This window comes from Pipra filicauda, unplaced genomic scaffold (assembly GCF_003945595.2).
Source record: "Pipra filicauda isolate LSUMZ 115617 unplaced genomic scaffold, ASM394559v2 scaffold51_size4534324_pilon, whole genome shotgun sequence".
Taxonomy (NCBI): Eukaryota; Metazoa; Chordata; class Aves; order Passeriformes; family Pipridae; genus Pipra; species Pipra filicauda.
In genome coordinates this window covers 3,796,020-3,810,662 of record NW_024104665.1, presented here as the reverse complement: position 1 = coordinate 3,810,662, position 14,643 = coordinate 3,796,020, and the positions used below count along the sequence as shown (strand labels likewise).

The 14,643-nt window shown below is 36.5% G+C and overlaps 1 protein-coding gene across 4 annotated transcripts in view; it reads left to right on the top strand.

Moving 5' to 3' along the window:
• Positions 1 to 14,643, top strand: part of SRBD1 (S1 RNA binding domain 1) — a 123,825-nt gene that overhangs the window by 73,848 nt on the left and 35,334 nt on the right. The gene's annotated exons all lie outside the window — the stretch shown is intronic.

Below are 14,643 nucleotides of genomic sequence, written 5' to 3'. Positions count from 1 at the left end.
CTTTCAGATAAGTTCGTGAGAGTTAATGGAATAGAATGCAATTAGAAGCATAGAATCCTTTACTGACACTGCTAAAGGTAGTGTGACAAAGAAAAGGTGCTAGGAAAAATTTCCAAGAAATGTATATCCTGTTTGATTTTTAAGGAACTGAGGTCAACATTTTAGTTGGTTAAGGAATGACTCATACCTGCTTTTGTAAGCCCTACTTGTATTGCCGCAGACGATAAAACATACATTGCTTGCGAACAGCAAACATATCAGTAAACCTAACTTTAATACCTTGGTATGAACTATATTGTAGTTGGGTTTTTTTTTTGAAAATTAGATTGAAGGGCTGAAATACTGTAGGTTTCTTTAACATATGTATCCAGATTTCAGTGAAAATGTGCTTTAATGGTGGCAGCTATAAATCACGGGGTGGCAAAAAGAGGAGATTCAATCTGAAGCATAGTTGGTTTCCTTACTTACTGCTTTTATTTATAACAATAGCAGCAATATGTCAAAACAAAATTAATGAACAGTGATGCAGATTTTTTTGTTCATCCTTGCTTTAAAGAAAAAGCCCTTTTAAAGAAAAATACCCCTTGAAATGCTATGTCAGTACGTAGAGAAGTTGGTTGATGTTCTTTTTAAACAAAATTTTTTAAAAATCAATTCCAAGATGAAATATTTTACTCTCTTGAAGTATATAGTGAATTCTTGAGTACTAGGAACTTGCATTGCTGTGTTTATAAGGTATTGATTTAGATGCACACCATTTCCTATGGTTCACATGGGCATTGTACAAGCATACATCTAAAGCAAAAAGACATGAAATTGTTGGTGCTTATGTGGGTTTGGGAGCATTGTACTATGAGATGAGTGTTGCATTGAATGTATTGCAACAGTTCCCTATGGTCTCAGAGGCTGAAACTGGCATGATTTGCTTTGCAGTGATAGAGAACAAGGTAAGTACTGTGTTACTGACCCTTTCAGAGAAGCTTCTTGATCCGCTACTGGTGTGTTGGAAGCAAATCCCCAACTTACGTTATTTATTAATGTCCAAATTGGTTATATGAAAAGTTTCAGAGAAATAATTCCTCGCAGCCTGATGGAGGTAGACCTCAAATATTGTTCATTGCCAGCTATCTGCATTTTTAAGTCTTGTCATGGTTTGAATAAATCCTCTGAGGTAGATAAACGTCCTGTCGGAATTCTGAAGAATCACCACAAAAGCTATAATGTGCTCAATCAGTGATACAGAAATTTCTGAATTACTAGATCTTTATGTGACACTACTGAAAGCAAATTTGCACTCTTGAAAGTGAAGTCAGATGGTCTGCTGCCCTTTGGGGATGACAGCTCTCTTAAGGCAGGGGAGGGGAAGGGAGGATAAGAGGAATTAAGCTTTTATGATTTGTCTTCCTTCAGAGAGAACGGTCACTTGCTCGTGTCTCAGAGGACAGGCATGGAAAAAGCTGTTGTGTTGTACAGGGAGTCTCAGAGCAACAGCTGATATAATCCCTCAGATAAAGAGTATTTCAGGCACAGAATTTTATGATATCCAAGGCAATTTGAAATGCTTTATTACATTTTAATTTATAATATAATTGCTGGCTGTAGCTTTTTATTAATTTCTGGGTTGAAGTATGCAATGTCCAGTCTAGATCAGAAATATAACAGGCTTTTCACAGAGGTGGTTGTTTTCTTAGCCTGTTGTAACTCTAAACCTAGCATTTAAATATGACCTTTTCTTTCTTCAACACCCTGAAATTGATATTTAAGAATCTGACAAATCCAGGTTTTGTCATTCTTGTCCTGAAGGAGAGACAGTGACTAGTCTTTAGGCAGAGACAGTGACTAGTCTTTAGGCAGAGACAGTGACTAGTCTTTAGGCAGAGACAGTGACTAGTCTTTAGGCAGAGACAGTGACTAGTCTTTAGGCAGAGACAGTGACTAGTCTTTAGGCAGAGACAGTGACTAGTCTTTAGGCAGAGACAGTGACTAGTCTTTAGGCAGAGACAGTGACTAGTCTTTAGGCAGAGACAGTGACTAGTCTTTAGGCAGAGACAGTGACTAGTCTTTAGGCAGAGACAGGCTGAGACTGCATGCTGCTGCTGGGGACTGTGAAAACTGTGTAGCACAAGCAGGGTGGTGGTTTCTTGAGGGCTGGTTGCACACTCACTGTGTGTCGATCAATGTATGAACTCCCTGAGGCAGTGATCCTGCCTTTTCTGCTACTTCTACCCAAGTGCCCAAGTGCCCACAATAATTTTGTGGTGCTAGCAATGGCTATGTGGTGTCCTGAATTGGCATAAGGGAGGAGCGGGAATGCATGGCTTGTAGAGCTGCGGCTGCTGCCTTCACAACAGCCGGATTGAGTCGGGACATGGCCTCCCTGTCAGTTCATGATAGCCAGAGGTCCCAACTGTTTTGCTGTAAAGGCAGTGGCAGATACAGTGATATCAGTCTTTTCTTGGAGGTTGAGGTGAGAGACTGGTGAAGTAGAATCTACCTGATGAAGGCTGTAGCTTTTGTCATGGGACTGTGGTACAGGAACGTTTGTGTGTTCAGCAGAATGACCAACTGGTGCAGGAGCTGCTGCTGCTGCTGTCAGCAGTGGTAGTAGTGCTACAGGAAAGTGTTCATTGCTGCTCACAATATGAGCTTGCTCGAAGTCTGTGGAGTGTGTGGCCCACCAAGAGTACTGTGTGAAGGGGCTGCATCTTCTGTAGTTGCTATTTCCGTGGGATTTTCAATCCCTCCCATCTAACCTCTTGATACTTCATATGCATGTTTGTGAGAATATTGATATTCCCTAGTTTTTCTAGTGCAAGTTTTCCAAGCAAATCTACTCATTTGGCTGTGGATACTTTGCATATGGAAATACAAGTTTCGAGGTAGCAGGAGATCTGTGTAGATTGAATCCCATCAGCTGGGATTTGTGTTTACTTATTTTAGATGAAAAAAAAAATTGAAACTTTTATTTGACCACCTGCTTTTATTCTTATTTCAATGTATGATTCTGAGTTTGTGCACTGCCAAGAAAATCAGGTTTGTCAGAGAAAAATAAACAGGCCCCGGATATCCTAACAGGTATTTCCTTAAACAAAGAGAAGCACAACCTGATTTATTAATGCCTCTCTCAGACTAAATTCCAATTGCCTAAAGGTCCTTGTCTTCCTTCATCTTTATCTCATTAGGAAAATTGTTCTTTCCTCCCAGACAGGAACCTAGCCAAAATTAATTTATCACCTTCAGGCCATATTACTATGATTTCTTCTGTAGTTGAACATGAAGATGATGCCCAGACTCTGCCTGATACTGAATATGTTTGCCTTGTCACCTCCCCGTGCCAGTTCAAAGCTAAATTCCTATCTGGGAAGAAGCAGTTAGTGGCTCAAGACTTTATTATGCTGTAAACGGAATTTTGGTAGTGAATTACCATTGCAGTTGTAATGATCTTGGAAGATGTAGATAAGAGCTGAGAACAAAGCTTCTTCACAAAGATTGTGGTTGGGGAATTGAATTTCAGAGCAAAGAAAATGAGTAAGACAACAAAAAAATCCTTCCTTTCAAATAGAGACCCAGCTTTTCATGGGTGAGTAAAACAGCACTAGCATAAACTTTGTCCATGAGTTCATCACGGTAAATGTTGGAATTAAATTAATATACTGTTAAAAAGTCAAAACCTGAATCTGTATTGTAAAGCAGAGAAAGGAGAAGTAGAGCTAAGGAAGTATGTTAAGTTTGGTTGGTCTTTTGATGTTCAGTTGATGTACAAAATCCCTGGATGCTAAAAAAACCAGTAAGCAGTAACCTCTAGAGAAAGAGCTAGATGGAGCTCAAACTCATCTGTAACCTAAGAACAAGATATGTGCTCTGTGTTGAAGGATTAGAATTTTTCACGAATTGTGTATAATATTTAAAAATGCACCGTGTCTGATCTCAGCATCCTTATTTGGTCTTTATAATTTCTGGAGTGCAAAAATCTGTTCATAATGCATTTTTGTGCATGGTAACATCTTCAGTGTTGGAGAAACTTGGAAAATTAGCATCGCAAAAGGATCTAAGAGATAATATATGTAGTTCTGTAACTTCTGAAGTCGGTGGATATTTGATTTCAGATCAGGTATCTGGAACATTTTGTGTCAAATAAGTAAAATCTGTAAACAATACTCTTAAGTAGCCGTTCTTTCAGGAAAAAAATAAATGTTGCACTAATTCTTGGTTTGTTTACTATATAATGCTGAAAGGTCCTGGTCAAAGAGAGTTTCATAAAGCCTATTCAGAATGTCTAATAATAACTGAATTTGGAAATGCCTTTGTCCTTCTTGTCCATTTTCCTTCCCGTGTTCCTCTAGTTATTGAAGTGCATTGGTTTATTACCTGCAGGATGTTTTATTATTTCAGTTGCAATTTGATATGCCTTTTAGGCTTGAGCTTTTCCCCCAAAGAAGATGGGTATGTTTTGTTAAATGACAGTGCGACTGTAGGGAATGCTTTTAATCAGATATACTTCCTCCTTAATTGGATCAGTTGTCTTAATTATGGCATTGCAGGTATAAACCACTTCAAAATCTACAGCCAGCTAGTTAATAGTGAGGCATCTCACTGAAGGTTGTATCTCAGTTCCTGTTGGAAAAGAAGGAGTTTTTTTCTTTCTCCTAGAAGGCTGTGTAGAGTGCTGTCTGCTGTCTCAGGCCGTCCCTGCATGGGTCCTTCCTTCCCTGCCTCAGGGCAATGAGGGCAAACTGGTAGACAGTGGTGGAAGGATGTTATGGGCCTCTCCTACACATGGCTGAAACTGCATGTAGCCCTTTGAGGTTTTTTGCATTTTTTTTAATCATCTTCCTCCCTCAAAAGATGTATGTGGCATCATCACTGCTAAGTTTTTCTAAACCTCTAGTGGGTGCCTGTGCAACAGGATGGCTGTTAGAAAGCTGTGGCATTAACCTCATTTTTGACAGTAGTACTACTTAAAATTTTACTACTTTTCTGAATGCCCCTCGTGCAAATTATTTACTTGAGACAATCTGACTGTATATTTAATGCTGAATAGCTACTAGATTTGGAGATATCTGAGAGCTGAACTATAAGAACATTTTAGAAATACAGGGATCAAAGAGGAGGGGGGGACCTAAAGGATATCTCTGCGTATAACCAGATACAGGTGTGTTGGCCTGGTACTCCTGTGGGCTGAAAATGCCTATGCATTATTTCTGTTGTCTTTCATGCAAGAGAAGCTGGCTCGTCTCTTGTGCTGAAGGTATTTGTCATCCTGTTTTTACAAAACCCCAGCAAACAGAACTTGTTAGTGTCATCTGTGTAAACCAAATGTTGTATTGTTTCTCTAATAATAAAAACTTGAAAAATTATGTTTAAATAGGAAGCTGCTAACAAAAAGAAAGCTGTGAAGTAGTTAGTGATTGCAAACAAGAGTTGTCAGAGTCCTGACATTGCCCATTGCAAAGAAGCAATGTGTGGTTTAAAAAAATCTTTATCTTCTTTTTTCCTTAGAATAGATACACAGTTTTTAATGGTGAAACGTAAGAGACTTTGTATCCTTCTTGGTATCTGATTTTGGTTACATCTCCTTTGTGTAGTATGCTTTTATTTAATAACATGGAGCTGACTGATTTTTCAGACAAAAGTGTACATTTTTCACTGAGTATTTAAGAAGTTTATTTTACTTTACCCTATATCATAGGGTATATGAATAGTTAGGTGTGTTGCTTGGATAACATAGGAGAATCACTCATGTATGATGTGAGAATATGATGACATCTGATATGCAAGAGTGTCTCTTTTTTACATCTCTGAGGTATGTTTGTCAAAACAGCCTCAAACTTGAGCTTGCTTTATTAAGCTCATTAAAACAAATTTATGTTGGTTTGCAACTTACGTTTTTTGATTAAGAAAATGGGATGTCTTAGTAGGTGAGCAGTGCTTTATTTTGCATGATTCACATAGCTCCTATGGAAACTCAGTTCATCAGGAACGTTGTTTCCTCGTCAAAATTGTAGGTTGCAGGTTTCAACATCCAGTTGAACAGCCTGTCTACAAAAGGCTTCAGCATTCCTTCTGTTTTACTATAGTGAATATATGCACACAGTTAGTCAAAGAACTGAACCTCCTAGGATAAAATTGCAGTTTTATGAGTTTGTTTCTGGTTTTTCTGTACTTTAATTGAAATGACTGGCTAAAGAGAACCTTCGCTTAAACAAAGCAAAGTCTAAGGATGAGGATACCAATGCTCAGTTCTGTATATCTTCCAGTAATCAGACCACTTACTAATGCATGTAAATCACTCCTTTTTGGCAGTATGTGGCAGCTGGTTGATTTTGGGTATATCTTAAGTTGAAAAAACTAATAATAGGAAATATACTGGTAGACTAGAATCTGACTGAAATTAAAGAAACTGGCTATGCTTATATTAAATTTTAAAAATAGACTAAAGGATATGTTGCCATTATTGTAAAAAAAATTTGTATAGATAGTGGACAAATTCTGGGCTGCTTATGTATTGAATCTTGTCTCTGAATAAACTCACTGGGACTTTTAAGACACGGACATGCAGGATAGTATTTCACTCTGCTCTTAGCTTTGCTCCTCAATAAAGGAAACTTAAACCTCTCCTGTGAACCCATAGTCTCCTGCAAGGCGATTATTGTCACTGAATGTTTTTGCTGCATACTGCAAGGGATTGCTTGCCTTGAAAATTGTGAAAAAAATGAGAGAAGTTTTAAGATTTACAAAAACTATTTGAGGACAGGCTGTGGTGGCTTTATACCTATAAAGTATTCTTCAGGGCAATCCAAAAACCTAGTGTCTTGTCAGTAGGGAAAAAGGTTTATTTGTTTATTTATTTAAATGGATATGTAGCTGATGAATATGTTTGTGCTTAATACAGGATTTTTAACACTGAGCAACTTATGGAATCCTTACTTGTCCTTTAGTAGTGATGAAACGTTAGCTCTGGGAGGAAAGCAAGCAACAGTCATGTGCTTTTTGCCCAACATAATTTTTGGGGTAAATTATGTGCTTTTCATTTTGAAAAGTGAAGCCCTGTGAATCAGCCGTCTGACATCCAACGGGAGCAAAATCTTCACAGACAAGCTTTGTCAGGGAGAGGTAATAACCTCATAATGTTTTTGAATGCTTCCCCACCCCACTGAAGTAGGTGAGCAAAACTTAAGAATCCTTTCCAAGTAAGTTACACCTCTGGCAAGTTTGTGTAATTTAATCTTCAGCAGCAGTTTTGCTGACTGCCAGGGATGGTTTATATATTCTGTAATTCGGCAGTCTCTCTGGTTGGGTCTACCTATTCTTTGGCTGGCAAAGAGAAATCAAATGTTCTGCCAGCAAAGCACAATAAACTTTTGCTAGTCTATTACAGCTGGTTATAACAAAGCAAAGAGATATAGAAAGAAATAACAGTTGTGTTATTAATTATTTTAGCTACTACACTGTATATATTTACTGACATCTCCAAGGAAATGTGCCAGCCTCAGTGAGGTGAGATGCTGCCCCTTTAAGGAAATGAAGGAAAATGTGTGCGTGTGTATTTGCAAAGAGTGCAAGAGCGCAGAGGTATGACCCCATCTGCACATGTCACTCATGAAGCTGCCCATGGACTGCATCTCTTTTCACTGCTGTCACCAAAAATGCACTGTAGACAGCATTTGAAAACTTGTCAGAGATGTGCTTTTGTAAGCAACTTGAACTGCAGGTAAATTTTAGACATTACTGCTAATAATCTCCCTCTCGCAGTGTTGCTATTTAATGTTAGAGACTTTGTGTCTGCATATGTAGAGCTGCTGAGGTTGTAGCAAAAGTAGGGAAGCTCCAGAAGTGTTGGTATACTGAGGTGGGATGATCTAAGAATGTTGATAGGAAACAGCTGCTGGACAGACTTGCCCTCCCTGTCAGTTTGTTTCTGATTGCTTAATTACCAGTTCTCATGGCAGAAGTTTGTTAGGAAGTTTTTTGTCACCATATGACAACAGACTTACAATTTGTGTTGTAATTGGGTTAAAGTGATATGTGTTATTGTTCACGAAAAATAGGTGTAAAGGTTGTTTACTCCCAGACCACTATAAAAGTGGCAGATACAAAATCGTGAGCAGGATTGCCCAGGTATCGGATACCCTCTCTGCAAACCTGTTTAATAACCCTAATTCAAACACAGGCAACCTGAGTGATGGTCCATCCAGGCAGATTTAAACTTTTTGAAAGACTGTTCTGACATGGGAGCCAAGTGTCAAAAGAAGCAAAATGGGAGTTCTAAGGCTGGGATTCTGCAAGTCGGCCTGATATGGCTTCTTTGTGCATTGGATTGGAAGCACTTGGTTGACTAAAAGCTGAAACAGAAAAGAGGATGATAATCTGCCTTTCTAAAAGAATTTTGATTGAACAGTTTCTAAAATGTGTGAGATGTTGGGTTTCCTGTTTTGCATTTTAAGTATTCAATAACTTTAAGTGAAAATACACATTTTTAGCATTGAAGACTTGTTCACTCCTTTCACATAGTGTCAGTTAAATTTTCATAACTCAAGTTCTTTGCATTTTTGAAACAGTCTGAAACAGTCTTAAAAATACTACAGTAAAAAACAGCCGGAGAGCTGCAGATTACTCATGGTATTACCTGTATCCATGATGTGCTATTTGTGTTCATGAAATTGTGTTTCAGGCTCAAACATTCATCTTTTATGTGAAGTAAGTTAATCTTTAAGATGCTGTGTTATGAATTCTAGTCAGATTTTAATGTAAATATTAAAAGGATAAAATTTCTTAAACTATTAGCCTAGCAAAAGCATCTCTTTAGTGTCTAAAGTCAGGTAAGAGTGGCAGTAAGGATGTGAATCACTTGCTTTGAATGTGTGTGGGGCCAGTTTAAACATTGTGAATGTAAATATTATTTGTTGGTGGAATTCCATAGTCGCTGCTTGCTGTGCAGTGGTCATCTGTTGCATCTGTTGTTTTGGTTTCATGAATTAACAGTATATTCATTTGACTCATGAGTAAAAATACTAATAGTATCATACTTTTGAGTGGATTCCGTGTGATTTCATAGTATAGCAGCCGTTGACTTGATATGCAAAAATCTGAAATCAGCAATAAATTTGTGCTCTCCTTAAGTTGGAGAAATGGCAATTAAAATTCTAATTTTAATATTTTAAACCTATAAATGGTTCTAGTGGTTGATATTAGGGCAAGTAAGAACTTGATATGTTTTGCAATGAAATACATAAATTCATTTTTTTTAAAATTTTTATGTAGTTTGAACAAATATTTAATTATGGAATGCTGCAAGAATTATTTCATAGGTTTACTTAAGCTATGCGTTTATTTTTCTCACTAACTATTTACTATAAAATGTAAGTAACTGATAAAATTCATACATTATGTTACCTTGTAATCTGGTGCTAATGTACGTATTTGTTTTAATATTGGAACTGTGATCAAATTTTTCCTCTCTCCCTTAAAGTAAGATGAATTTATATTAATGTAGGAGGATTTTAAGTTAGTGTTGCTGTTGCTTATAGTAATTTTGTGACAGTTATGTCATTCAGTAGACATTACTGAAAACTACCTCTTTTCACTGAGACAATAGAACAAGCAAGATTTCTCTGTTTTGTTACTTGTTGCTTTTTAGATTTTTATCTGGCTAATAACACTTATCCTAACAAACGGTTTTGAAAAAATAATTTTAGAAACTAAAATCTTGTTTCGCTAGACAGTGATTAATATCTGTGACCTTTATTTTTGTATCAGGAACATAAATATACACTTTTTTCTGTGTCAGTCATTGTCTAAGATTTCATCTTTCTTCTGCTTTCCATTACATACCATGAATTATATGAAATTAATTTAATCGCTACTCCAAACAGAAATTAAATGTGCCCTAATCCAGAGTTACGTTGTTTGCTTTTACAACTGTAAGTCATAAGTAATTAATTTTCCTTGGAAAATTAATTCACTTACCATTCCCAGTAGCATCATATGTTGACACAGGGTTATAGATAGTTTAATATTTTTGTTCAGCATGTTGGCTTCAACTTTGGAAGACCTTAAAGCAAAACAAATTCAAATTTACTCAACTGTGTATAATTCAGGGTTATTTAAAGTGAATGTTGTCTTTATTGCTGTCAACCAGCTGACAATGATGATTCTAAAATTATATTCAGTCTTCCAGAAAACTAAAGTCTATGGGCATATGTGATTTATTTCTTCAAAAGAAAAAAAAATTGTTTCGTATCAGACATTTGGATAACAGGGCCACTAGAATGCCACCAGTAGTAGAAAAATTTAGCTCCTTGGAGAGCATAACTATATATTACAAAGCCTTGGGCTAATAGGCTTTTTTTTTTTTTTTTTGACATGCCTCATGTTGCTTGAGATATTAGTAGGATACATTATTCCTATTGCACTCAGAAATTTTTAAGTTGTCTTAATTTGGAATTTTGCTTTGTTTTCTCTATTGTCATGTATAGAGGGGCATCTCGTTACAGCGCCAAAGGGTATCACGGACACTTGTGTGGGTGGCTCTGTTGCCCACAGCTGACTGTCCTTCAGAAATGGCATTGAGTAGTGTGGGCCAGAAGTCTTCCGGAATGAGAGGCAGCTTTTAAGTTTCATCTTTCAAATTTGCCTGGAGGACCTCTTTTTTTTCTTTTTTTTTTTTTTTTTTTAATTCTGTCCAACTCCATAAAACATGGTGTTTATTACTTTGGTTTATTTTTATTTATTTAAGTCTCCTGGCTGAAACTCCAGTGATGGCAATGTTGCAGTTCAAACAAGGAAGGCTTATTTTATAAATGTCCCTTTGTGGGTTGATGGCTTGCATTTTGCCTGAATGCAGGGGGTAGGTATCAGTGGCATTTAATTTAGAATTTTGGGGGTGGAAAATAGAAATTGACATTTAATTCCAGTGTAAAGTTACCACTAGAACAGGCATAAAAATATTATTGCATTAGCAATCACAGGAAGAAAATAAACTATGAGCACATTAACAATATACAGTTGTATGACAGACTTCTATAGAATAGAGCAGTAGACAGAAGAAAATACTTTTTCAGATGCTTTTTTCACCACAATTTATTTTTATTAAGTAGAGAATGTACAGAAAAGTATTGTACTAATAGAAATAGGTCCTGCTAGTAATGCCAGCAAAGGTAAATTCATCTGTACGTAGCAAAGTTGTGTGTAGATAAATATTATTGCACGTCTGTTATACATACATGTGTGCATATGCAGCATTGATGAATGTGTTGACAGATATCTCCATTAAATTCTCTATCTGTTGCTTGCAAATTCAATTATTTTGATTTTCCCAAGCCTACCTAAGACACTTAATGCTGCTGTGTGTATCTATTAACACAACAGGTCTCAGTAGCTACTGTTTCATTTTTATAGCTTAATTACTTGTAAAAGACTTCACTATGATATTTAACAATACAGAATCTCCTGTGAAGAAAACATCTCTCTGGTGAACTGAGTTTAGCCACATACTATTTGACAGTCATGTATGTTACCGAAGCTGTGTCCTACCTACCGCACCGAGCTGTTCTTGTCTTCCTTATGGGGGCTGCCAGACTTAGAAAATGCAACTCTTGCCGAGCCTGCAATTGTTGTGCATTTCTTCATTTTCACCTACTCTGTGATATGGTGTACTTTCCATCTCAGGAAAACGAAGACCAAGAACCAGCTCCACCCTTTTCTTACCCTTTTTGCCGGAGTTTTTTCTGATTACGCTTATGAGCAGGAATCTGAGGACACCCTGCCGTCCACTGTATCAGCATTCTCATTAGTTACTCTTCTGTGGTACGATATTATCTGTGTAATGCATGTAACAACGTGTTGCCTGTGAAAAATTTTGGGAGCCAACCAAAAGCTGTTGCTGTTCCTACAAATTTCTTGGCAGTGGGAGTTTGTGTTTTTATTGGGAATATTCTCATTCATTTTATGATGACAGTGATTGTCTAAATTTGCAAGAAAAATGATGCTAAAACAATTATTGTTTAAAAAAATTCTGCAGAAACTATTTCTTCAGGCAAAATTTATATTTTGAGCTTGACTGTAGTTTTGGATTAGATAATTCAGAGTTGGCACTAATTCTGAAAAAAACCTTGAGTTAGGAAGTACAATAGCAAAAAGCCCAAGAAGCATGAACAAACATGTACAGTGTCTCCTAGTGTAAGTGCCTGGCTCTTTGGAGGCCACCAAGTCTACAGTGATTGACATGCATTCTGGCAAAGCTTTTTTTTTTTCCTCTTCTCCCCCCACCCTGCTACAGTGTTGCAGTCAGTCAAAGTGTATAGACAAAGCTGAGTGAATACCAGTTTCCCCAGTACAGGGGCTGTTTTTTCAGGAAGTCTAACTCAAACCAGATGTTTTGCTTAGACCTAGAGTTTGTTGCTGCCAAGCATCTCATCAGAGGTCAGAGTTCTGGGCTCAGGGCCCTGCTAGAATTCTTTCACAAATTGCTATTCGGTGAGGTTTTAATCCTAATGGAAAGAATAATGTGCTTGTAAAATCTGCAGTTATTACAAACACAGTATACATATTGTGGACTTCAAATGACTACATATTTCATTCCCATAAACAGGGAATGCAGATGAATGCAGTGTGTAATAGTTTTAGACATTCAAACTTAAACCAAGTATATAGTTTATACTACTGTTAACCATTTGCATTCTTAACACTCCTGTAAAATGAATAGTAATCTTGACTAACAATTGGCAGATCAAAACAAAAGAAAAAAATCTGCAGCGTGTTTTGACTTGTAAGCTGTTTCCTGAAGTAAATAGTAAATGCTTCTGAGAATGTTCAAAAACACTGCTTGCTAAGGCACTACATTTGGCACAGTTTTTCTTTCCTTCTTTCCTTTTTTCTGTCTCGGTTTTTAAATGGCTTGGTAGCAGCATTTTATGGTCAAGTTAATCTTTCTTCAGCTGTTTCTTCATATAGCTAATTATTCATCCCCAAAACCTCAGAGTAGACTATATATGCTTCAGCTTACTTAAAAACAAATGCTGGTGATGTAAAGTGATAAGAACAAGAACTTACTATGAAACATCTCGCTGTATTTTTGTGTTCTTGTTGGGAGCAGTATTGATAAATTTCTTGTGATTCTACTGAAGTTTGAGTGTTAGAAAAAATTCTCAGGTAACTTTGGAAGTGTGATGCAGCCTTTAGGTAGAGAAATGTAGCTTGATGTAATATGAAGATCAAGATTTGGGATATCAGAAATTAATTTATTCTATAGAAAACAGTGCTATAGTGTGAAATTGGATGATGTAACTGATATCTCAGTATGATGAGATCAGAGTGATAAGTTGTTTCAGTTTTATGTTGTATAGCATCTTATTTTTCACTGAATACTGCTGAAGAATCGTATGTTATTTCCAACTCCTCAAACTTTTAAGTCTTAAATATGTTCAATTACATTTAATATAACTGCTGTTTCATCACATCCTAATTTGTGATTTTTATGTAGCTCATGTAAATGTGTTTTCACTGTGGTGAAAAGCATAACTTAAGAAAAAAGTGGTGTCACTCAAAAGAGTTAATGTTCTCTCGTTTGTGTGATGGTCATACTGATAGTCGTGCTGGGAAGAAGGTAAATATGTATAAGGCAATATGTCTACATTAATACTCTAAACTTTCAAACATGCTGAGGTGTTCATCTGCTGTGCAATTTATTCCTTTCTTACTTGTTTATAATAAGAAAGGTGCATATTGATATTACAGTGCAGGTTTTACTATTCACTAAGCCTCTGTGCTGGCTAAATTTCTTTTGTGGCATTGAATGTGGAGATTTCTGAAACAAATCACTGCTACATCAGTTCAGTTGCTAAATAAGAAATTGATGAAGATGTTATTTGTACAGCAAACTTATTTTCAGAGATGGTGTGCATCTTTCAGAGAATAGGGAAAATGTTTGTGTTCCTGCTATATTCTTTAGAAAGGAGAATGTGGCCAAAGTGATATTGGGAAGTTTGTTTTCCATTCTAGTGTACACTTCTATAAATATTTTTCTCTTGGTTTACTGTATAAATATGACTTATTTTTGGACATACAGAATTGAGTTAGAAAACTTGTGTTCTCTCTGTAGGTAGATTATAAATTTTAGCTTTGCTCTGTTAGAATCTGCATTTTTATTAACTGAAAGTATTTCAATTGTTTACTAAACACCTAAACCCCCATAAAGACATACTTCTTATATTGCAAGTTGGATGATCTTGGTGCAAGCTACTGCCTCAAGGTGAGAAAGTGAATATTAAATGTGTACTGAAATTAATACATACAACCTAATAGTTCAGATACAATGAGAAAAAGTGGAGACAAACTGCAGTCTTCTAAGAGAAGCCTTTTCATATTAATGAGTTTCCATTTGCCAATAATTCTGTCATTTGTAACTTGAATCATTCATCACCCCTGCAAATGGTTCTTTCAAGACATTATTTGCAATTTTGTCTTGTGTTTTTGTCCTTGATGTTGTGAAAATGACCGTCTACTGTTACAGGAATGAAAAGAGATCTCATTCAAACATCTTTTGTGTTTCCACTTTCAGTGAAAAATGTTTTTCAAACCTGCAGCTGGTTATTTCTGCAGGAGTTCCCACTTATATTCAGGTTTGATTGACATTTTGAAATGGCA